We start from the raw sequence: 26,719 nt of genomic DNA, 5'->3' as shown, positions 1-26,719 counted from the left end.
ATCTTGTAAAATAGGCGTCATTTGCAAGAATCTTGTAAGCATTTTGCAAGATATCCCGCGTTTTTGTTTGACAAGAGTATATTGTAAAAAATAATATTTGAAACCTTTCTTAATTTATTAATATTTGACGAATAAATCTATTGGTAGCACGTAGTCGGGCACCTCATAACGTGTTTACATGATCACCTATTCTTATATACACACACCATCATAAATATGGCTCTGACGAAGTAGTCACACGATATTAGTACTTTCACGGGGAAAATAGTAGTTGGAGAACAGTTGTTTTAGATTGATTTTTCATGTTAGTTTTCAACTTCTTTCAGCTTTACGGACGACAGGTAAAATGATGAAGCTTCGATATTCCAACAGTAAAACATTTCAATGCGGGAAGCATTTCAACCAGAACCCCCCCGTGCCAACCCCTATTCCCAAACCGTGACCCTTCTTCACAACAATCAGTCATTGTCGACAAAATCTAAAAATCAAAAAAACATATATTTTTTATTTTACGCGTTTTTAAGATATTCTCTTTCCTTTGGTGGCGTTGCGCGTCATTCTATCGTTTTCCCACATCAACTGCGTTCAAATTATCGCAAAACTTCCAAAAAATATAGAAAATTTCTATTTTCAGTGATTTTCCGGACCATTTCAACCAACTTGGCCTGCAGATAGTAGATGCAACTCTGGAAATATACAAGAATGCGATGAAGTGTCTTCTGCCAACTCCGGCTAAGAGTCACTACCTGTTCAACCTAAGAGACTTTGCCCGGGTGATTCAGGGGGTATTGTTGTCGACTTCCGAAACTGCAGAGGACAGTGCATCTTTGAAGAGATTATGGGTGCACGAGGTCTGTCAGCGCGCTTTTTTTGTTCCGACCCTCTTGAGGGGGGAGGAACTATATACTCAAATGGTTTTTTTTGTTCAGTCATCTTTGGCCGATCGATATATTAATCGTAGAGAGTTGAGACTGGTATCATTAGAAAGCTTGTCCAGTGTAGAATATGGAATTAAAAAGTTTTTTTTGATTTTCGTTTGTGCGGTGTTCCGCCTTCAGTTAATTTTGAATGTGTAGTGTTGGTGGTGCTGCGGCCGGACGTCAGAGAAGCAAACTAATCAGCTTGCTTCACTGACGCCAATGTTTTTGGTGCTTCAAAAAAGACCCCTGAGTTATAGTTACTTTGGCACGATATGCCTGGGCTACCCTTTGCCCACTGTTGTTCCTTTTCAACAGTTATAACTTTCTTGAGATTTGCTTCACAAATCTTCTTTTGCTACCGTGAAAAAGTCATCCATTTCCTAACCATTGAATTATATCTATATAATTAACATTATGACTTGGTGTTCAAAGTTACAGTTTTTAGCACGTGCCTCTCCTGCGTTTCAATTTGAAGTTCTTTATCCAACTGAGAACGGTCGTGCTGTCACTCCACAAAAAGATTTTGTCAAACTTGAAATCCATTTCATCCTCAATTGTTTTCTTCAATCTTGCCGCGTAAAGTGCTGCTTGCAGTTCTAGTCTGGGGATTGTTGTTTGACGTAAGGGTGCCACTCTTGTTTTTCCCATGAGAAAACGACTTGTGGTTTCTTGGTTCCTGGTTGTCTTGATGTATGCTACTGCTGCTGTTGCTTCCAATGATGCGTCGCAGAATACATGAAGTTCCATTGTGTCCCCAAGTCCTGTACCACCTACCAACCTGTTTACCCCTACCGTACCTAACAGTTCCGTTTCCTCTACCCAATCCTTGATGGCCTCTCCATTGTCTCCACTGATGGCTTTGTCCCATTCGCGTCCATGTTTCCACAGTTCTTGCAGTAGAATCTTTGCTCGGATGAGGAATGGAGATATTATTCCCAAAGCATCGTAGAAACTTGACACAAAAGACAGAAACTTGCGTTGAGTCCATGTTTTCCTGTCTAGGTACTTTCTGTCTTTCGCTTTAAATAATAGTTTGTCTTGGTCCAAGCTCCAGTAAACTCCAAGTACTCTTTGATGAAAACCTTTACAGAAGAGCTCCTCCACTGGCTTGCATAGATCCTCTTGCATCTGCTGACAAAACTCACGGCTGTTGCTGCACCATTTTGTTAGGTTGAATTTACCTTTTTTCAGAGTATCCTTGACATCCTTGGCTGTAGTGAGTGCTGTGATGGTTTCGCTGAGAGATGCAACCATGTCATCCATGTAGAATGACCGTTGAAATATCTCCAGAGAATTTGGGTGATCTTCGATGTCGTCTCTGGCTGTCTGTTGCAAAACAAAATTTGCGCAAGCTGGTGAGTCCCTGGCTCCAAAGATGTGTCGTTGGTATTCGTACACCTCTAATTCTTGGCTATTTGGTTGTTTCCACATGAATCGCAGATAACGTCGGTCTATTTGTCGTACTCCGATTTGCATAAACATCGCTCCCTGGATGGCGATGGCTCCCTGTCTGAACCGTAGCAAAGTTCCAAGCATATTTCCGAGGAGGTCAGGTCCAGCTAAGAGTTTGTCATTGAGGCTTGTTCCGCTATGTGGTGGTTTGGCATTGCAAATTCTTCGTATCTTGTCGGGTTTGTTTGGGCTGACAAGACCGTAGTGTGGTATGTACCATCCTGTATCTTTCTGTCTATGGAAAGGTACTTTTGCAATGTAACCTTTTTCCAGGTCTGCTTGAATACCCTCATTGTATTTCTTGTACTGTTCAGGTTTCTTCTGTAGTCTGTTGACAAGATGATTCAAATGAGTCAAGGCTTGCGACCGGTTGTCTGGTAAACTGCTGTCGTCTTTCCAGAGAAGTCCCGTTTCATAACGTCTATCTGCTTGTCTCACGCATGTTGTGTTAAGTATCTTGGTGGCTAACAAAACTTCTGGATCATTTGGTTTGGTTTTGGATTCCAATGGAATTGTCTCTGCTTTCCACCAATGAGAAACTTCTTCGTTGAGGTCATTGTCTCGTTCAAGACAATTGCAGCAAAACAAAGCGGTATGGTGCATTGAATATTGTGTTTTGCTGTCATCCAATACTGTATGAGGTTCAGAAATATTGCAACCAAGTTTGAAAAGACTTGCGCTTGGTGCTGTTGATGGTCCTTGTTCCACTATGACTGGTGAGATAAGGTTAATGTTGTCCTGTCCAATCAATACTGTGACTTCGAGATTATCCAGAGTTGGCATATTGACATGTCTAAGGTGGTCATACTTTCTGGCAATGTCTCCCGGGTGCTCCCTCAGCTTTGGCAAATTGATGTTTTCCTCAACGTATATCTGTTTGAGGTTGTAGCGTTTGTCGTCTTCCAGATTCGAAATTTCTGTTGACGTTGTGTAACACGATTTTGTGTCTGTTCCGTTGGCTCCCTCCAAGACAGGTTGTTGACGTGTTTTTTTCTGAAGGCGTAGTTCGTCGGCTGTCTTCGAGAGAAGTATTGTCAAGCTGCTTCCTGGGTCGATGAAGGCGTATGTGCGAACTTTATTCTCCCTGTTATATAAAATAACTGGCATGACTTATAGAAGATTCGTTGTTTTAGTTGCTGCTGCCGTGTCCTTTGTTGTGGTTGTATCTTTGTTGCTGATGACTGCAAATGAGTTACCATTTCCTCACGAGTTGTTCGATTGAGGGTTTGGTAGAACAACTGAGGTCAGTGTTCGTCCGTATCTACTGTTGGCACCGTGTAACATAGTGTTGTGTCGTTGTCCGCATCCCTGCTCCCTGCAATTAGAGATTGAAGGACAGTTGTTGGCTCGACGGTTCGCTCCCAAACAATTTCTGCAAAGGTTCAACTGATAAACTGTTTGTAGTCTTTCGTCTGCTGTCTTTGCTTTAAACGTTGGGCAATGGAATAACTGATGATTACCGTCGTCGAAGACACAAGGCAGAGGCTGGTTGTTGCTGTTGCTTCCTCTTGTTGCTTGAAACATTTGTGTTGTGCTCCGCTGGTTATACTGGTTCTTGTTGTTGTTGTTGTTGCTAAAGTTGTTTATGTTCGGTGTTGGTTGTTGTTGCTGCTGTTGTTCCCTGTTTGGATGAGTTGGTTGTTGATGAAATTGTTGGTTTCCATTTAAGTTGAAATTTCGTTGATGTGTATCACTGTTTGTGCTGAGACTAGTATTGCTTCGTCCTTGATGCGTTGAACGTTCATGTGCTTCTGCTATTTCTTTAATCCATTGGTTGAAGTCTGCAAGTGTCGGCTGCTGAATTCTTTGTCGTAAAACAAACTGATTCCATTTGAATTCTTCGCTGTAAGGTAGGTTGTCGGTTGCATGCTTCAAGATTGTCGTGCTGTTGAAATCGGCTTCGAAGTTGAGTTCTTGTAGTGTCCTTGTCATGGTGTTAATGAATGTGGAAAAATTTACAATTGTCCAAGGAAGAGATGTCGTTGGTGGCCTGTAGCTGATGAGTTTCTCCAACAAGTTGCTGACGATGACGTTTGGGATCCCAAACCGCTGTTTCAACTCGTTTATTGCATCTTTGTGCAGGTGTCCGTTGCAGGCAAATCCTTCAATTGCTGTTTTGGCTTTTCCAATTACAAGTCTTTGTAGATAGGCGATCTTCTGTCCATCACTGAGCTGAGTGTCTCCAATCATGAAACTGAAACGGCTGTACCAATCTGCCCATTTGCTCGGGTCACCGTTGAACTTCTGAAGATCCATCTTTGTAAGAGCTTCCACATAAGGCGTATAGAATGGAACTGGTTGTGATAACGTCGTTGACAATTGTTGTGGTTGTTCTGTTGGCTGATTGAATGTTTGTGTGTCCCCCATTCCAGTAACTCTGTTCTGCTGGTCGTTTAGGCTGCTTGAGTAAGCTAGTCTATCATACCAAAAGCTGTTGAGGTTGTCACGTTGAGCGGAATTGCTAGTTTCTGGTTGTTCGTTTTGTAAACTTCTGTTAGCGGATGTTTGCTGTTGTCCAATTGCTCAAGTGCTGATGTTGTTGTTGGTTGCTGAATTATCCGCTGTCGAGTCGGCTGTTACTGTTGTCTCGTTGTTGTCTTTTGCGTTGTAGTTTGTTGTGGTGTTTTCTTGCGAAAGGTGATTCTGAATTTTAATTTTCATGTCGTCGACGTTGTTCCACGTGTCAGTGATTTTTCCGATGTTCTCCTCGTGCTGATCTTCGTCAAGCTGTGAAGTCAACTCGTAACTGGTTTCCTCGAACTCCGAAAATTTTTCCGCTGCCTTTTCATGAACATTCTTCGCTGCGTTTATGTTCCCACTGTCAATCAATTCGCTCATGGTTTGCAGGTTCTTCGCAATTTTCTCCCCCATCACCCTGATTTTTGCTTTTAAAACGGGTGGTTGCATGGTTCTGTTCGGCATTGCTGTCAGGAGGTTTGTATTTTGCTTTGTGTATTGTGTTGTTGAAAGGTTGACTGTGTTGGGGGGTCTTTATTGTCCGGTGGGGGGATGGGTCTTGGTCTTTGGGGTTGATTCGTGGTCTTTGTCTTTGCCTTTGCCCTTGCCTTTGCCTTGAGGTTGCGCGTTCGAGCTTGGTTAGGGGGGGTCACCAGAAAAAACTGTGCGGTGTTCCGCCTTCAGTTATATTTGAATGTGTAGTGTTGGTGGTGCTGCGGCCGGACGTCAGAGAAGCAAACTAATCAGCTTGCTTCACTGACGCCAGTGTTGGTGGTGTTTCAAAAAAGACCCTTGAGTTATAGTTACTTCGGCACGATATGCCTGGGCTACCCTTTGCCCACTGTTGTTCCTTTTCAACAGTTATAACTTTCTTGAGATTTGCTTCACAAATCTTTTTTTGCTACAGTGAAAAAGTCATCCATTTCCTAACCATTGAATTATATCTATATAATCAACATTATGACTTGGTGTTCAAAGTTACAGTTTTTAGCACGTGCCTCTCCTGGTACATCGTTTTTGAAAGGGAGATATCGAGGTTTGAACTTTCGAGAAAATAAAACCAGTTTCGATAAAACTTAATAAAATTTTTCAAAAAATGTTGTTGATTTTATGCTTAAAGACAAAATAAATTGTCGGCTATTTTCATTGAATTGTTTTTTGTCACAAATTCCGGCTAAATATTTCACAAAATTCAGACTTTTTCATCAAAAACAGCACGAAATAGGTTTCTTTAGTCCACTCTGATTAATTTTGCTGGAAGTGCACACCCAAAAGCACTAACACAATCTTTTTAGACTGAAAAGGGGGCTAATTCCACTTCAACTTCCGTTCAGAGTGCTCTGTAAATAAAACTTTGCCGTTTTTTGCTAACTCTATTCGTTGATTTTCATAAACGCAGCATCCATTTTTGATTTTTTAACTAACAAAATATCTATATCAATGACATTCCAAAAATTAGATATGCCTAATGGACAATCAGCATTAGAAGGACTAGTTCTGTACCAATCTTGGTTAGTTACAATTCAAAAAATATTCGGATTGTCGTCAGTCGGTTTTTATAAAGAAAAATTCGATCTTTTTCATATTAATTAAATAACAGAACATTTCAAATCAAAGCTCACTAGAGATGGGTCCTATTGGCTTCCTATTTATCTTGAAATTAATTTATGTAGTTGATTGCTTGAAAGCTTATGGTCGTTTTGACTTTTGAAATATTTGATTTTTAATTAAAAATGGCCTATTGAACTTTGCCTCCACTTTTCTCTTAAGTTGGTCAAATTGTAGCTGAGTGCCAGGAATCAAAGTTTGCTCCTTCTTTCTGCTGAATTCAAATTTAGTCTTTATTGCGGTTCTATGCCTTAAGTTATGGTGTTCTGGCTCTGTTACTACTAGATTTCACTTTTTTTTTTAAATTTTAGGTATTTGACCGTTTTTCATGTTTTCTAGTTTTGTCAAATTATCACGTTATTTTCAGTTCATATATCACATTTTTCACGTTCAAAACAACAAACAATAGATAATATTTAAATCCTTAAACATATAGATTGTGGTTCTTTACCGCTTCGACAGTACTTTCTCGAAGAATTTAAGTGAGTTTTTAAATTTTGTCTCTAACTGTCGTTTTTACTTTGTCTTTTTAGTCGTATTTAATTTCCTGTACAATGACTCGGTTTGATTGGCTTTTCCTGGCTGATCATCAAAGAGTAGATGAGCCGATGTTCTTATATTAGAAGACAGATAATGGCTTTCATGACTTTGAAAACAATTGTTTTCTAAAATGGAAAAAAAAACATTCAAGTTCGCAATTTTATTCCTTTTAATGTCTGTTTGTTACCTGGTCTCTTTAATTAAAGGTTAAAGATGACATCATTTGTGTCAGGGGAAGGTTGCAAAGGGAATTGGTGTCATAAAATTTTATGTTTTTAAAGAATTCGTTATGACTTTACTGGCTTCCACACGGGTTTTTCACAAAAAAACTTAACTGAATTTTTGATTTTTGTCATTTTCTGGGCAATTGAAGGTCTCAAGGGCTTCCTTTGGAAGAATGGACGAATCTATTCAAATTTTTCATTTTGTAATTAATGGCTTTTATTTCATTGGGAAAAAATTTTTTTCGAAAAAAAAACAAGTAATACATAATTTTGCATTTTTTTCTTTTTTGTCTAATTGATGCTTATTTTCATTAATGAGAGGCCATAAAAAGAGGCGATAAAAAAACCACTTCTAATTTTGCAATTACGTTCTTTTTATTGTCTGTTTGTTGCATAGTCTCGTTAATTACAGGCCAAATTTGACATTATTAGTGTCAAGGGAAGGTCTCAAAGGGGATTGGTGTCAAAAAACTTATTATTTGTAAAGGATTCTTTACTAATTTGCTGGCTTCGATACGGGTTTTTGACAAAAAAACAAATTAATGCTTTTGATTTTTTTCAAATTTGACGTTCTTTTTAATTATCTCCTTTTATAATTATTGGTTTTGATGATTTTGGGAATCGGTTTTTTCGAAAAAAAAACAAGTGTTTTTCACTTTTGCCTTTTTTTCTTTTTTGTCTGCTTGTTTCCTTGTTATATTAATGAGAGGTCACATTATAAATTATCTGTGTTCGAAGAAGGTACAATCAAACTTATTGTGGTGGCCAAAGTATGGCTTTACGGCTTCAAAAGCTTTTTCTGGCAAGTTTTAATTGATTTTTAGTTTGTTGTCTGTATGTTGTTCTTTTGGTAACTGCATAAAAAATTGAATACCAAGAGTTCTCAATTCATTTCAATAGAAGCATTGATAATTGTAAACCTATGGGATGTTTTAATTGATTCCTAATGGTTCTCATTACTTTGAAATTAATTGTTTTTCAGCGAATTTTCTAACTTTAAAGGATTTGTTCTGTTTTGTCTAATTATTACCAAGCTTTATTATGAACTGGTGAATAACCATTTTTTTCTGGTGAATTACGAGTTATTTTGTTTATATTCAGTTTTATGTGACGCTATTTTGACTTTGTTATTAAGTTTTGTTTTTTAAAATGGACATAAATTTTTTGATGTAATTAATGTTTGTTGTTGTTGTTTGATTTTGCCGTTCGTCTTCGTTCGCTTTCTTAATATCGGCATATCTCATCAATCTAATGCATCATTTTTTTTTTCCACTGAGTTATTTGCTTTGGAGGCTATCTTTTGGTTCACACACCAGTTTTTTTTGAAAAGTAATTGAATTTTTTGTGTCTTTCCATCTGTTCCTCATTTGGTAGACATTTATGCCAAAATTGTGGATGAGCGGGGTCGGAACCTTCTGTGCTATCGCACATTACCGAGCCGCCTTGTTGATTCAAAACCTTCAATGCAAAATTTTTCCCAGTTTTTTAATTGAGCAGCATAATGTATATAAGTGCTCTCAAACAAAGTTTGGAGCAATTAAATCAGGCCTTTTAGTCTTCTTAATGCAATTTTTCATACTGCCGATTTTTGTCAGATCATTTTTTTGGCATGTCCATCAAATTTCTTAACTTTTTGCTTTCAGGAACAGTTTACAGTTTTCTAAGAGCTTTGAGCTTTAATAGTCTCTATGTATGCGGTTCAACGAAAAGCTGGGAGAATTAAAATAATGGTGTAAAAGGCTTCTATATCACTCAGCACCCCCCCCCCGCCACTTTCTTGCCCCCCCCCCCTCAATCAGTGAAGATAAGCTTCTTTGGTTTGAGCTAGCGAGCACCGTAGCAAACCCCTCGTTAGTCGTAAAAGAGTGATTTGCCCGACGTTTATCGCTTATATTAAGGTAAAGTGGGGGCAACATGCTTAACTTAGCTATAAATACAAATTCTACATGCTGAGGGTAAGCTTAGGCAGAAAAAACAAAAAAAAAATATTAACCAAATGAACAATCTGAAGATTTTTCTATTCAACAGTAAAGTATGTAGATGCAAACTGCTATCTGTCAGTTTTGAACCAATAGCGCACCTCTTCGAACGCAAGCCTGCTAGTTTGAATTTTATTTCCAAAAGTTCAGTTCATAAATCTACGGATCTCTTCTGCCCCCCGCACATCTAAGTGGACATCCAAAAATCTACTAGCTCGACTTGCAAGCCGGCTACTTTTGACAACAACCGGTTCTCGTCCATTCAAAAATTTGAACAGAAACTGTTTTCAACTTTTTTTTCCTTTTATGAGAGAAAAGAAATTTATCTCTACTAACTTAACAGCCCTGTTGAAAACTCCCGATTAGGGTTCGGATGTTACTCTTGTAAGATATTAAAACAGTCCAATAAAATAAATGACAAGTTTTATATGGTGTGAAGGAGTGTTCTTTTTATTGTGAATAAGCTGATAAAACCCAAACATGCAAATTAGGAGTCTGTGATTTTAAATTTCCTTTTCTTATGCACTTCGAAGGGTTTCTTAAATGCTTCTGAAACTGTTAGATTCAATTTTGTTCAGCTTACGGTTTGCGGAGTTTTCGAATAGTTTTTAGCACTCTTTGTTTAGGTACGTATCAGTTATCAGAAGATGAGATGAGTTAAAGTTATCAAAGAAAAAAAATTGGCGTTTTTTCTGTCTGTTCAGGATCCAATTTTCAAACTTGCCGAATCATAATCTCAAAAATATACCTTGCAGCATCTTCTAATAATATTCCCACAGAACTAAAATGTCGAAGAGTATGCTATCCAGATATTTGATAACTATCTGATAAATATTGATTATTAATCTTGCTCAAATTCTTTCCGATTTGAACCATTTATTCGTTTTTCTCCAGAATGGCTGATATTTTTTCCGTTGATTTTTCGTCTAGAGCACATGCTCCAATATACTACCACTTTGACACAGGTTTAATTAATGTTTTAGGAATATCAAAATTATCAGCTATGGTGTTTAAATGCTCTGAAAATTGTATCCACGTAGCGTAGAAACTTGTATCCAAGTATCCACGGAACTTCCTACGTAAATGAAGCTCAAAACTTCATTTACGTAGGAAGCTCTAAGCTCATTTACGTAAATTCCGAAAAAAAATGTGCTTTTTATTGTAAAAGTTGCCAATAAACTCCGAAGTTGCTTAATTATTGTCGTGGTCTCGAGCACGAGTAACAAGAATTTCATAATTTTAAAAACTGAATTCAAAATGGCCTAAAGGTACAAAATTTCTCAGGTATTTATAGTCCGTATCAGTATGAAAAGAAAAAGATCCCTCTAGATATAGGTAAACTGATATGGGTTATTTTACACCTTAGTTGAGAACAAGTTTTTCCCCTTGCCGTATATGGCAATTACTAGTGCAGTTTTTTGCACTTAACACATTGTTCTCCCTACCTGAGAACATGTCATTTCTATCTAATGGGAGGGTCGGAGAGTTGGCTTCTGATCATATCTAGTGGTGGGAAGGTCGAATCTATCACACAAATATAAGGTTTATGTGCACTGATAAACTTGTGGTATGAACAAATTTGAATCGACGATTCGGTTGAAACTAGAAGCCTTTATTCAATTTCACTTCACCAAACATTAGGTAAGAAAGTTTTCTTTATATATCGAAATTTTAACTTAAGTTGCTAAGTTCGCCACTTCTCGATATATCACATCCTCGCTCCTTTTTTAATCAAGTTTGTAGGGATAGCTTCTCTAGATCTTTCTGGTTGTTTTTTATTTCTGCTTGAAGTTTTCGTGGCCACTGAAAGTTGTTCTCCTTCAACTACTGAGGTTTCTTCAGTGGAGTTGGGTGATGCCACGTCTATGTCGTCCATTCAGACTGTGAGTCAGTAGATTCAGTCTTGATGTCGTCAGGTTCCAGCAGCGCAATTTGGTTGTCACTAACAAGCACTGTCTTGTTTGAATTCTCCGGCTGAATGAACGAAGTATTCATTCCTTTACGGATAATGAAAGTAGCTGGAACCGTTGGTGAACTGTTCGTCTGTTTGAAGAGGACCCGTTCTCATAGATCAAAATCAGTGACTGCTGGAAGTCTTACATTGCGTCCCAGTAGCAGTTCTACGGGATTTTTGCCCCACGTCTTGGTGTTTCATCACAGCCCGCTGTAGGAAAGCGCCAACTGACACATTCAGATTTGGACTCCATGCTTGAATAGCCCGTTTCACTGTTTGGAACGACCGTTCAGCAATCCCATTTGTTCTTGGATGGCAGATGGAAGGTTCTATCTTTTTAATCCCCAGTGATTCACACCATTGCTTTAGGTCACTGCTCACAAACTCAGGACCATTGTCTGACACTAATATTCTTGGTATCCCAAATCTTGCAGAGATTTGACTCAAGTGCACCTTCACTGTTTGTGAGGTTCTATTTCCCGCAGGGAAGGCTTATATCCAACCTGATCCCACGTCTACTATCACTTATATATTACCTTGGTCCTTAACGTAACCGCAGTCTATGTGGAGTCTTTGCCAACCATCATTCGAACTTTTGTTTCAATTGCTTTTTTCCTGGGTGAGTCTCATGATCTTTGGCCATCACCATGGGTCTTGGTTTGGGTGGAATGAAAGCCACAACTCCTCGAAAGATAATTCCATTGTGAATGGTCAGGACGTCTTTCTGTTGTTCAAATCCTTTCTCTGCTTCTGAGCACTGTTTTTAGATGCCGCTTTTTATTCGTTTGATGACATCTTGAAATAGTCGATTCGATCCCAGCTCAGTTTTGATGTCTGACTGGGTCACCAGGTCGGATTGGACGAAGTAGATATTGTCAAGAGCAAAGTAGACTCGATCAATGTCATCGTCGTCGTCAGAGTCTAGTCTTCTCAAAGCATCAGCGTGGGGGATCTCTAATCCGAGTGTATATTTCAATTCGAAATCAAGTCCCATCAGCGCTATCGCCCATCTCGTAATTCTTGCTGATGCTGTTTTCGGAATTTCTTCGTCTGGGGCGTAGAGATATTTGAGAGGTTTGTGGTCAGTCTGTAGAGTGATCCTTCTTCCGAGTAGGAATTGTTTCAATCTGGTGACCACAAAGACGATTGCAAGTGCCTCTTGCTCAATATTGGAGTAATTTTGTTCGGTTTGTGACAACTTCCTCGAGACGTAGATCACAGGATGTCCTTCATGTGAGAGTACCCCGCCTATAGCTTTCTCTGATGCTTCTGTTGTCACGGTTGCTTCCTTCGTCAAGTTGTAAGGCTGTACAAGACGGTTAGCACATAACTCGTTTTTGATGTTTTTAAGAGCATTTTGCTCTGCCTTTTCTTATCTGAATTCTTCTTTTCGAATTTTTTTAGGGGTAGCATTTTTGTTGCAAAATCCGGTATCATTCGACCATAAAAATTTGCTAAAGGACTCGAGTTGTTTCGTATTTGATGGCGGTTTTGCAATTTTCATTTTGTCAACATGTTTTGGGTCGGGTGATATTCCTTCTTTGAAAACAGAGTAACCAAGAAAACTTACGCTTGAAACTGGTTTTGAGTTAGATTTCTTCTCAATGACGGTGAATTTTTTTTTCACGTAGCCGACTCTAGACTGCAAGCATTTGTTTCTTCCCTTGACCCTTTGTTGTTACATATACCAGGACGTCGTCTTGGAAGATGAGCACATCCTTGAATCCTTTGAGAATTGACTCAATGAAATTCTGGAGGATTGATGAAGAGTTCTTTAAGCCCTGAGGAAGCCTGTACATCTTGAACAATCCTTGGGATATTATGATTGTGCATATTTCTTTTTCATCCTCGTCCAGCTCAATTTGATAGTATGCGTCTGATGAGTCAATTTTTCCAAAGTAAGAGGCCCTATGGAGATTACGGAAAATTGTCTCCATGTCTGGGATTGGATAGTCCTCGTCCATAACTTTGCCATTGATGTGAACTTTCAAGTTCACGCATAGTGTCAGAGCTGCACGCTACTGGTGATGCATTTGTGACCCCACCAGGTTGTACTGGCTCCAGGATGCCCTGTCGTACCATTGTCTCAAGCTTTTCTTTGACCCTGTCTTGGAGAGGTAGAGGTTTTTTTCTGGCTTTGCAGAACATTGGCTGTAATCCCGGTATGAGTTTCACATGCGCTTTGTCTTCTTTCACTGCAGGTAGCCTTTCATCACTCACTGCATTGATGCCTTCTTGGGGTAGTATGTCTCTCCCAAGTAGCCCAAATTTTTTGTCGGATTGCACAACAGCTATTTGTTGTTGCTTATACTTGTTTCCGTTCCACTCAAAATCACATGTTACTGATCCCAGAAGCGTTACTTGATGACCTTCGTAGGCCTCAAGACTTATGACTTTCCCATTTAACTGAGGTTAAACAAGCTCAGTCCAGATTTATGATAATATCACTGCGCTATCATCACCGGTATCAACTTGCATTTTTATTTTATGGTCTTTTACTGTAATGTACTACCATGTCACCAACATGTTAAACAAGTCTTCCCGTGTATAGTACGTTCCCATCTCCATTTCGGAGGATGTTTGACCAGACAACTTACTCTTTTCCTCGCAGAAATTGTTGCGCTAGTCAGACTTACCTGACTTAGGATGGATTTTACTTCTGCGCATTTTTGAAAAGTGCCCCACTTTTTCACAGGTGTTAAATTTCTTGTTCAAGGCCGGACACAGCTTGCTACTGTGTGCCTTACCTCCACTTCTATTACCCAAATAACCATTGCGTTTATAACCAGTGAACTTTTCATTAGGTTTTCTGTAGGTCTTTTTGAAGTTGTATCCCACTTCTTCTTTTATTACAAATGGTCTACTACCTGTTGAGGAACACGCAAAAGCCGTCGCTTTACTTCTGAACTGTAAGATCTCTGTCATTTCAGACAGAGACATCGTTGGCTTAGTTTTAATGCCGTCTAATAGTCTTAATTTGGCTTCAGGGTCTCTCAAACCTGAGATAAATTTAATTTTTACCAACTCTTCCTCAGGGTTGGTTACTAATTTAAGTTTTTCGAAGTCACAATAACGTGCTTCTTCTCTCAGGCGTGCTAGAAAATCGTCGTCAGATTCTCCAACGCCCTGAACAACGGACAAAAATTTAGCCCTTTCTGAGGTTTCTACTCTCTCTTTAGGGAAATATAGTTTTGAATAGCTTGTCTGATCTGTTTAAATGGAGTGTCTAACAATTTTTTAAGGCTCATAAGGCTCCTAAGTTTAAGAAGTGCGTCTTGGCCGCATATACTAAGAAGGAGATTTGCTATCTGTAGGTCCACGGTCGTACCGTCGGTTTTGACTTTATCTTCTTTCTTCTCTGCGCGACATTTCGCCACAAAAGACATGATCCACGCTCTACAGGATTCAGCATTCTGCAGATCTAAGGTTTGTCGGTCGTTTGGTGGTCTGGACACCATTGTCATGGTCTCGAGCACGAGTAACAATAATTTTCTTAATTTAACAATTGAAATAAAAACGGCCTAAATGTACAAAAATTCACAGGTATTTATAGAAAATTTATAGATCCGTCTGGATATAGATAAACTGATATGGGTTAATTTACACCTTAGTTGTGAACAAGTTTTTCACCTTGCCGTATATGGCAAGTACTATTGCAGTTTTTTGCACATAACACATTGTTCTCCTTACCTGAGAACTTGTCATTTCTATCTACTGGGAGGGTCGGAGAGTTGGTTTCTGATCATATCTAGTGGTGGGAAGGTCGAATCTATCACACAGATTCATGGTTCATGTACACTGATAAACTTGTGGTATGGAGTTTTAACTTAAGTTGCTAAGTTCACCACTTCTCGATATATCACAATTATGATTATGTGATTAGACTGTTCTTCTTCCTGGATGTTCCTCGATTTTTCTAAGCATCAAATATCATGAAAATTCTTTTTTGACCATTTAGTTTTTTGGTTTGGATTGTGTTTTGGACATTTTTCTTAATCTCTTTCTGGTTGTTTGCTGGCTATTGATAAAGATACCATGATTGGTGTGAGTTATAACAGAAAAAAAACTCTTAGCCTTTTTGATTTTTGACTTATTTTGGTCGAAACGCTCCGCCCCTTTTTCTGAGAGTAGTCGTACGAGTTTGCATTGTCAATACGTAGTCGCAGGAAGCCGCTTGAAGATTTGAGTCATGCGTTTGTTTTTTCGCTCTCAAATTTGGTGTGATCAATTTCATTTTTGATTTGGTAATCATGGATTATTTTTCTACCTCGTCAGACTCGGAACGCTCAAAAGTGATGAACAAACATTAAACTGTTCATCTCTGGTGCTGATTTGCTATTGAGACTTGAAGCCCGTTGCTTCTGTATTACAAGTAATAGGACAACATGTAAATGTTTTTTTTGTTTCGCAATCAAATTACAGTACAAACATCTTTTTCAGATCTACAGAGTTTTCTACGATCGACTGGTTGACGACTCAGATCGCAAATGGCTGCATGAATTTGTGACCAAAGTGACGAAAGAAGTTTTGAACGAAGACTACATTGACCTGTTCCAGCGACTTCTGGCTAAACCAGGGAACACCACTGTCACTGAAGATGACATGAGGTCTCTCATGTTCTGCGATTTCCAGGTTACTGTATCAATTCTGAGGAAAATTTTTAAAAAATAAAATAAAAAGTATTTGACAAAAAGAGGCATTAAAACTCCGTTATTTTGTTTTAAAAGCATTAAAATAATATTTGGCTATTAAACGTACGTCCTGATGGTATTTTTTTGTTTTTAGGAGCCGGTAGACCGCAGACGACAGAGACAAGCTGAAGCATACCAGAACAAGGTAATGTTTCCAACTTAAACAGAGCCTCCCCCCTCCCCCCCTCCCCCCTCCCCCTCGAATTTACAAAATCTGAATTTACCAAAACAAGTTTACAAATATTGCGTTGAAAATTGAAATTTGCAGTTTTCAAGTTTTCCCCTACAGATTTTGTGGAGTTTTTTAAATTAATCTAGTGTAAGAGAAATTATGGTATTTTGCCCTATTACAGAGTTTACTTCCAGTTTTTGTATTTTTAGATGGGAATCGTAAGTACCTGCATTTAATATGTCTAATGCGTTTTATTAGCAGCTACGACATTGAAGATCATCTTTTAGTTAGTACTATTTGATTTCATCACTTCATCACACCATTGAATGGTTTGACCATTTGAAAACTCGGTTGTTAACTAAATCTAAATGAGCACTCGAATGAAAGCCAAAGTGAGAGATGGGATATTAGGCGTAAACTCGATTAAGCAAAAGAAGTTTTTTTTAGCAATTAGGCAAAAATCCTCAGCTAAAGTTCTGTGGAAATGAGGCGAACGGCAATTAAAACAAATGAAAAAGTTAATTCCAAATCCACTCGATGTTATTAAGTTCAAGTGTACCTAACAGTCGTCTTTACAAGCAAAAGAGTTCTTAAAAGTACTTGCAAAATGTTTTGGCCGGTCAATCAGCCAAAATAAAAAAATAGACGACACACATTTAGTCGACACATAAGCAAAATAACTGCTCGAAAACCACAGTTCAAGAGAAAACCACATCCTTAGTTTTGCAGCGACATTACTTGACTATAATGACTGTTTTATTTGACAATGCCGCAGCGGCCTGTGTGACATGACATGAATCTATCATAACCAAACAAATTATCCCGACCGAAAATAATTTAATCGAAACTTCTATTATCACTAATTCAATTAAGTTATTCCGCTCATTTTTGCACCGTCCTGAGGAAATATGTCGGCCAGTTGGCGTGTCTTTTAATTTGTTTCGGCTAAAATCCCTAACCCCGCAAATTGTATCAATGGTTTTAGGGTTTTCAATATAATATATTGTACTCATTGCCATCGAGGGCATGGATTGTTTTTTAAAAGTAACAGAGAAAAAATGGCAAATATTTAAAATACTTATCAAAAATATAAATAATTTACATATTTTCATGGCAAAAAACACAAAAAAAAATAAAGGATTTGGGGATAATCTACATCATGGAAATAATACAAATTCGGTACTCTGCCACTTGCTATAGTCTCTAAATTACATTATACTACCCATTGGATATTGCATACACAAAAAATTTACCTAATGACCACAAATTTCCTTGCTAATTTTTCTTCCTATATCCTACCGCCGGTGAAAGTGTTTACTGCAGTTGTCAATAATGACTATAGAACAGAGCTGTTGCAGCTTCTCGAGATGACCACACAGAGTATTTCAGTACTGCACCAATGTAATTCGAGAACTGCATATTGTCATTTTTACAATTTTGCCTTCTATATTCATGTTAAAATATACATTAATCAGTCTTTTTTTCATATTATAATTGTAATCCTGAGTTTAGCCTAATTTGAAAAAAATAATCGTTTTAGATATTCTTGAGTTTTTGAGCTTCTACTGTCCATGATGATTTTAACAAATCTTTTGGTTTTCACTCCAAAATCTTATCGTGTGAAATCACACAAAAAACTGTATGTTGAGACAATTTTTTTGGGGAAAACTGACTTCCGAAATATGGCCTATTATATGAATTAAATGCACTTTTATATGACTCTAGCGGGTTTGCAGAAAATGCTGTCGAAACCGTTTGTTTTCTCAAGTTTAATCACACGAAAAAGCGTCCAACTAAAACTTTTTTTTTTCATTTGAAATCACACAAGACGGTCTTTGCTCAAAAAAAGAGTGTAATTTTACACGAGATAATTTTAGAGGGTTAAATTCACCTGGAAGATGTTTTATCTGATTTCTAAATCCACAAAACCTCCATACATCTAAAAGAAATTGGCGACAAGTAAAAGGAAATTGGCGACAAAGGAACGGTCATAATAATTGGCAATTATACAATGTCTTGACCTTTTTCGCCAGTTTTCATAAATCGATGCAACATTAATCAAAAGTAAGTGCGCTGGTGCGTAATGAAAATCATAAGTAACGATACAATGAAGAACTGAATCAGCAATGATAGTCTTCTGAAAAACGTTCGGGATCTATTCTGTTCCCCCTCCCACCCCCCCCCCCCCCTCCAGTGTTTTTTATGACCCCCAGTAACAAATTATAGGTTGTTATATAGCACTTTACCATGTAAGAAAATAGCACGTGCGCCGGGGGGTCATTAAAAATTTATGCCCACTAAGCTGGGGGGGGGGGGAGAGGGGCAAAACAGTATAGATCCAACGTTCGGATTCAGCTCTGAAAACTCCTGACACCAAGCTTCCTGCGGTGTATTGTTGTCCGTGCATACAAATATATACTTTGTTCATTTTCAGGCATCCAAGCTTGACCAGAAAAAGTATGAAGAGGTACTGGATATCAACTACTTGAGGAGCATCGTGGAGGGATATCTGGATGAGTACAACAACTTGTCCAAGAAACCCATGAATCTCGTTTTGTTCAGGTATTTTAAGTTGACACGTGACCGATTTATACACAGAAATTGGGTTATTTCTGGTAGAAAAACATATCATACTCTTTGCTCCATTTTTTTCATCATATAATATGCTTGCTATAAGCTGCCGGATCATAAACGGTGAAAAACGAAATTTGTGTAACTATGTTGATAGATTCGCAATTGAGCACGTGTGTCGTATCTCTCGCATAATCAAGCAGTCCAGAGGTCATGCCCTTCTGGTTGGGGTTGGAGGGAGTGGGAGGCAGTCTCTTACACGACTGGCTGCTCATATGGCAGACTACGACCTATTCCAGGTGAGTGCTCCAAAATTTTTGGATACTATATGCGGTGACATCAAAAAAAGTGTGGGCCATTACCTTTATAACCCCCTAATGATATGTTTCCCAGGTTGAGGTGCCATCCGGAAGTGACGTTTGATCAGACCGTTCCAGACGAAAGTAACCACTGATGAGACCATCCAGACCAAATTATCCCCTGATCAGACTAAAGTGCGCTCGAAATACCGTGTGCGCTCGAAGTGAGCTCGAAACTATAATAAAAATTTAATAATAAACTGTCTCTGATCAGACCTTTCCAGACGGAAAGGACCTCTGATCAGATCAAAAATGGACCATTGTCCAGACGATTGTGCAACCATGGCCCAGACCAAACCCAGACCATCGTCCAGACGATTGTGCGCTCAAAATCACTTCTGATCAGACTATTGTGCGCTGGAAAATCACTCCTGATCATCTATAGTGCACTCGAAATCACCTCTGATAACACTCAATTGCGCAGTTGCGAAATAGTATGATCAGTGAATGCTTTTGACTATGACCTTTTTTTCAATTTTGCTGTAATCTATCCATTTCACAAAAATTGATGTTTGCAGTATAAAATTCATCTGAAGAAGAGACCATTCTGAACGTATTGCTAATGAAAAAAACTCAACTGCATAGAAAAAGTTTATTTAGTATACCATTGGTGCATATTTCTTGGATGATATGGTTGAAATTAGACAGCTTTCAATAAGAAACGTCATGTTCTACATTTAATCAAAATTTCCTCTCAAGGGGAGCTGCATTTTCTATCATATACTAGAGGGTAGGGGTTGCGAAGGTTCAAACTTCTGACTCGATGGTCGTACTCCTAGTATATGCTATCTTTCTAAGTCTGATAAATCTCATAAAAGTATTTAATGATCTAAGTAAGTAAACTTGACTAATTGATCTAGTTATAAGTTTTATATAATCTTTATAGAAATCTAACATAGATAAATTTACAGCTAAAGTAATGAGGTTATAAGAGTTAAAACTTAAAGTTATAAAAGTTAGAAAGTTATGAAAGTTAGAAAGAGGAGAAGGTCGGGAAAGTTAGTAAAAACTTTACTAACTCGAATTGTTATCAGTAACTTATTATTCCCTTTTGAATAAAGTCCTGACTTGCAAATTATCTCTAACTATTCGCCATCCGATATAGTTGAGAAGATTGGTTTAGTAATTTCTCTTTGAAAATACTTTCGTTTTGAGATTACTTTCTCGATTTGGAGATATTAAATTTTCAGTTTCTCTGTGTTATTAATTCTTAATTTCTCAAAGTTGTGATTTTTACTTTGCTATATATAGTTCTCAGAACTGGATAATTCCCGTCTTGCTGGATGGCAAAATGTCCATTTGGCTGAAGGGACATTTTGTGCAATATGAATGGTTCAGCTAATTACATCATTCTATTTTTAGAATGATGTAATTTGAATACTTTGCTTAGTTAAGCTAAGTAGTCAACATAAACATTACTTCAGTACATCCCGAACCGGTCCCTAGTGGGGGTAAAATGAAAATCATAGCATCAATAAAGGGTACACATATAAACTTTTAAAGTTTACAGATAATAATAAAAAGACAAGTCATAAATTTTAAGGTTTACAGATTATGTAAAAAAAGTCTTTGCCTTTTCCCCGGCTCAGAGATTCAAAAAATTTTCGTTGCCTCGAAAGTCTCCATGTCGATAGTCTCTTAGTTCTCTCAGCAGGCTTTCGTTGCGCTGCTGGAGCTGATAATTCTTGTAACGTTCCTTGAGGAAACTAGTTGTCTTCTGAGCTTTCTAGGTTTGCGGTTTGTAAATGAAATGGGACAGAGATGATTTGTTTATCTATGCCTAAATTCTTCGCTCTGTAAGTTTTTGCTTTGGGGTTATAAGAGATCAGTTTGTATAGGTTAGCGTGGTTTTGCAATTTATAGTTCAAGTTCATGTCATATTTTGGGTGTCCTTTGAAATTTGGGCTTGAAACGATTTCTTCAATTTTAATCTGTCTGCTAATTTTGTCTTGTACTGTAAGGACCTTTGGTTGAATGGCTGCCACTGGTGGTTGAAGTTGCGATGGTCCTGGTGTTTCTTGAGGCTGTTCTGACAGTTGTTGAGTATCTTGTTGCTCATAAGATTGGGGCTCCTCGGTTGTCGTTAGGTATTGTGTGACAATGTCGATGGGGAGTTCTGATGGAGGTGCATCGTCTAATAGTTCCACGAATACTGGCAGCAGAAAGTCATTGTCGTCCAGTGTTGTGTTCTAAAACATTTTTATACAAAAGGTTATTTATTGTTGTAATTAATTAGATTTAATTACACTGGAGAGGTTGGGAAATCATCATTGCTAGATTGGTTTTCTTTCTCTTGTCTAATTGCCTGTAGCTCACTTTGTATAGGAGGGTATATGTTTATAGTCGGCTCTTTATAAGTTGGGGCTTGTACTAAGTGTTCTGAGTCGTCTCTTTCTTCAGTAGGACGAAATACTGAAGTTACTATAGACTGAAAAAGTATATTGAAAGTAGCTGATAGTATTACTTTCCCAAAACTCACTGAGGCTCCTGTAATTTTGTGTATTTGTAGTGCTCGAATGATGCAAACTACAATGTCGATTAAAAATTTCACAAAAAGGAATGCAGCGAGAGTAATTCCGCATTGTTCCAAATAATAGTGTATTCGGCCGAAGGCTTTTATATACCGGTTGTGTAAGAATTGTGACGAGATTACAGAATCTAAATATATTGTTTTTGTAGTGTAGTAGTTGGTATAACCACTAGGCTGGCTTTTATTATGTTTAATCTCAATTAATTCACGAGAAAACTCTTGCGTTGCGTCTTTCATTTCGGAATTTAAAGTAACATCGTTCCAAAATGCAATCATGTCTTCTTTGTCATGAAAAAAGACTTCCTGTCTGTTTTTGAATTTCATTGAAACCATTTTGTGTTTCTGATTGCTGGGTGCAAAAAATGCCGGCCCGGTGACTTGTGTTATACTTGGAGTTAGTTGGATTTAAGAGTTATCATTTTCAATATCTAGTTGAAAAAGATTCTTTTGTTTGTTGTTACATGGTTGTTGTTTAGCAGTAGTGAAAGTTCGTCTGCTAACTGGATCGATGAAGCGAACTTTATTTTTATATAACACAGGTATTCGATCGTAACAAGTATCCATTACTTGTAAAGGCGAATAAAATTTTGGACAGTGATAGAGCCAGGCTATATTGCCGTTTGTCTCTAAAAACATAGATCTGTTATTAGTTAACAGAAAACCAGCCAGCTTAGGGCTGAGACGCGAATATGCGAGCTGTGTATTTTTTAGTGAACGTTCTAGTTCACAAATTTGTTGTATATTAATTATTTCAGAGAGTTGTAGCCTTCGGAAATTACTGTACTGATAGTAGTCGAATTTAGTATTCAAATGTGCCTCAAAATCTATCTCTGTTCGGGAAGCGAACTTAGTGAATTGTTCGGGAGTCTAGTAATTCTATTTATATTAGGTAGAGGTTCGAGTGCCTCTCCTTTATTCATATTAAATCCGCCTGTAAATTCAGCATACAATGTGTCGTATGGTGACGGATAAACTATATTATTGCTATTGCAAAGTGATTGAGGCTTATTGTACACTTGAAATAGAAAGCTTTGTTCTTTCTCTGATTCTTTAGAGATATAGTAATTATCTCCTATTTTTATCATTTTGCCTTCAAATTGTTCTCTTAAAGCGAACAAGCAATTATCTTGTTTCTCCCAGCTATAAGCATGGGGGTCGGTTGACGTGCTTTGACAACCGCCTTCTGATAATGTGCAAGGCAGGGGAATATTTTGCCAGTTATTTACTGATCCTCCCCGCAGGTTAACATTTAAAGTTGTATCCGGCATATAAGTTTCAAATGTTTCGTGAATTATCCAGCCAGATTCGTCACACTCGTTTGGATTTTCTCCAATATTGGGACCGGAATTTTTTATATAAGTTGTTCTTACATTTAATTTAATCGGAATTTCTTTTCCGTTAATACTTAACTTATTAGTTAATCTAGCCTGCCGACACTTTTCTGGAGTTAAATCTACGTCTGTGGTAATTGTGCTACGTTTTGCATCAATTCCAATAGCGTCGAAAAGGCCGCAAAACCATCTAATGCTTTGGTGGCTTGCTCTACACATAGTAGCTTCTAATTTTCCTCTAAAGAGACGATTGAAAATTTGTCCTTTGACTTTTGAAACTTCAACATTTTGTGGATCAATTTTACAAGGAGCGACTTTGTTTAGTGAGTACATTTTGTTAGAGACCATAAGTGAACAATCGTAGTGAGCGACTTTTAATGATTTTGCAGTTTCTGCATACAATTGATGGTGAGCGGCGTTTAGACTTGTTAAAATTTCGGTGTTTGGTTTCTCACAATTTGTATGTGGGGTAGATAAAATTAAAGTTGCCGTCACAAATAGCAAAATACTTTTGCTCTCTTTGTCGCTGCTGTATTGTTCGTTCAGTAGCAATTTGGCCAGGATCAGTTAATCGTGCAGGTATTTTTTCAGGCCATCCTCTATCAACAGCATGCTTAATTCGGTGAAAATAATTTTTAATTAATTCCCCTTCCTGTCTGGTTGCTCCCTCAACTTCAAGTCGATATTTGAATTGGTCACGACTATCTGTGAACCGGGTTATGAAATCTCCTTTTATTTGATCCAGAGTTCTTGTGGGGTCAATAGTATTGAACCACTCTAATGCGGTTTCTGTCAGTAAAGATCCAAATAGCGCTTTGCGTCTATTTTGGTGATTTGCTAAAGCGGCAGCATCTGTAGGTAACGTTGTACCCAAAGAGAAGTTTAATTTTTGTTCTACAGAACTCCAAAATTCATTTGCGTTTTGTCTGGGGTCATTTCCCGAGAATGTAACAAGTGACATATTCGGATGGGAGAGAGGTGTATCAGTAAGTTTTCTTACTAATGTAGCGGTACCGGTTGTTCCAGTACCAGTGCCACCAGTACCGGTGCCACTTCCAGTTCCTCCGCCTGAGGCCATTAACTTGGTTTATTTTTTAAAAGTGATTACAGTATTTAGAAGATAGAATATTTATACGAGCCTCACTGGTCGCACCAGTTTATACTAGAGGGTATGGTTGCGAAGGTTTAAACTTCTGACTCGATGGTCGTACTCTTAGTATATGCTATCTTTCTAAGCCTGATAAGTCTCATAAAAGTATTTCATGATCTAAGTAAGTAAATTTGACTAATTGATCTAGTTATAAGTTTTATATAATCTTTATAGAAATCTAACATAGATAAATTTACAGCTAAAGTAATGAGGTTATAAGAGTTAAAACTTAAAGTTATAAAAGTTAGAAAGTTATGAAAGTTAGAAAGAGGAGAATGTCGGGAAAGTTAGTAGAAACTTTACTAACTCGAATTGTTATCAGTAACTTATTATTCCCTTTTGAATAAAGTCCTGACTTGAAAATTATCTCTAACTATTCGTTATCCGATATAGTTGGGAAGATTGGTTTAGTAATTTTACTTTGGAAACACTTTCGTTTTGAGATTACTTTCTCAATTTGGAGATATTAAATTCTCAGTTTCTCTGAGTTATTAATTCTTAATTTCTCAAAGTTGTGATTTTTACTTTGCTATATATAGTTCTCAGAACGGGATAATTCCCGTCCTGCTGAATGGCAAAATGTTCATTTGGCTGAACGGACATTTTGTGCAATATGAATGGTTCAGCTAATTACATCATTCTATTTTTAGAATGATGTAATTTGAATACTTAGCTTAGTTAAACTAAGTATTCAACATAAACATTACTTCAGTACAATCAGCTGGACTCCTTTGGTTCTTATCAAGGCCATCAGACTCTAAATGTGTCCCTGATCAGGGTCCTACTTTTTTGTTGCCTCTTGGCAGAGCAAACATCCCTCGGCAAAAAAAACAAAAAATGAAAAAAAAATCGGCTCGAAATGGTCTCTGATCAGACCCAATTGCGCTTGAATTCATCTCTGATCAGACTAATGTGCGCTTGAATCTGCATCTGATCAGACCAACTCATACGGAACTGACCTCTGATCAGACCATTACCATCCGGAAGTGACCTCTGATCATACTATTGTGCGCTCGAACCAAATACCAGAACCTGTAATTTTGGTCTGGGAGCACACCGTGCGCGTTGGACTTGGTCTGATCAGACTTCCCTTCCAGATGGGACCTCAACCTGGGTTACAATTTTTGTGGGGGCCTATTTGGGAAATACTCAAAAATGTCACCCGATCTAATGTCACAAAACAAAAGTCCGTTGTTGCAGTACGTTACTATGGAAACAATTGCACTTTTAAACAGGGCTAAGGTACACAGATTCTAGAACTCGGTTAAAAAGAAAACGACTTATTAACAGATGTTTCATTCTAAATGGCCTCGTTTGACTTGAGGGAAAATAAGAAAACGGAGTATAGAACCTAACAACCCCCCCCCCCCCCCCCCCCTCTTTTACTCCCATCATAGATATCACGTAGCTGAATATTTTTTCTACACTTTTCTCAAATTGCTTGCATAGCTCTTGGTCTATCCTTACAATAATTTTCAATAAATGTTTTGTGCGTAGGTGGAGCTGTCTAAAGCGTACGGCATGAACGAATGGAGGGAAGACCTGAAAAACATAGCAAGGAAGACTGCAGAGGGAGACAACAATACTGTGTTCCTATTCAGTGACACACAGGTTAAATTTGATACAGCTCACTTGGCTCCTTTTAATGATTTCAAACCTAAACAAATACATAGCTGAAAAAACTTGAAAGCTTTGAAATTTGTCACAAGAGCTTGTGTCGTTTTTGGCTAAGAAAACCCTGACTTGAGTTGCAGAGCTTTTCAGCGCTGAACCAGCACATTTCAAGAGTGAAAACTTAATTCAGTAATGAAACATTGTAAATCCAGTATATTTCAAGTTTCTTTATGTGCAGTATTTCTTCATTATGATTATAATGAGTTCAAAGAGTTCGCCCCGGCTAACTCTACCCTGCATAGTCTGAAAATTACTCACAACCCAAAATTAAGTCTGCACAGAGTAATTTCATACTTTTGTAGCTTATAATTAGTAATTACTATAGTAGTAGACACACTTTTTGTATTTAAGCTGGTTTGTAGGCAATTACAACAAAGACCATTGGGCTCAATGGTTACGACTTGGTACGCAAATTAAATGTTACAAGTACCCACGCGGAAGTTCAAATCGCATGTAAAGCAAACCTTGTTGGCGGGAGGTAGGCTGAACATATTATTTTTCATGAAACAAACTTTACTCAAAAATCAGACTGGCCAGTGCAAATAGTGGCATGAACAGAGTACAGGCCATCCTAAAAAACAGAATGTCTTTAGACTGATTTAGCGCTGATTTGCTCTGCCACCAAACTCCGGGAAATGACAATATCGACGATTTCTTTAGTTTATTAGCTGGCAATCAACAGACTTGAATCTAACTGACTTTCTCGTAAACAAGTTTTGAACATGAAATTTTTCAAGACTCTTGCAATTTTCCTGCAAGATTTTGAATTAAAAAAAAATTTTGGGAAAAGTGTTTAGAGATATCTCGAGCCATCCAAATCCTTCTTTATTAAGTTCAATTTACCTAAATTAATCTTTCCCTTATTATTTAATCTAACGATTTATTTATAGAGAAACTAACAGTTGAAAATTTTTTCTGATCCTATTGGTAATTGAGGGTTTTTTTTTGTCGTAAAAATTATTGGGATCATTGTTAGGTTTAATTATCTATTGAGATTTAAGTGAACCCATTTGACGCCTTAAGATGATAGATATTGGTGTTAATGGCCTTGAAGTCATTTCATTCCAAAAGTATAAGTTTGCTTTTGAAGTTTCATTCTTCTCCTTT

The 26,719-nt window shown here is 37.7% G+C and overlaps 1 pseudogene; it reads left to right on the top strand.

Annotated features, from left to right (window-relative positions):
* Positions 1 to 26,719, top strand: part of LOC142348566 (dynein axonemal heavy chain 7-like) — a 460,211-nt pseudogene that overhangs the window by 202,873 nt on the left and 230,619 nt on the right.

The sequence above is a fragment of the Convolutriloba macropyga genome, chromosome 10, assembly GCF_964194025.1.
Source record: "Convolutriloba macropyga chromosome 10, txConMacr16.3, whole genome shotgun sequence".
Lineage (NCBI taxonomy): Eukaryota > Metazoa > Xenacoelomorpha > Acoela > Convolutidae > Convolutriloba > Convolutriloba macropyga.
Note: the sequence above shows the minus strand (reverse complement) of the source record. Positions and strands in the feature narration are given on the sequence as shown.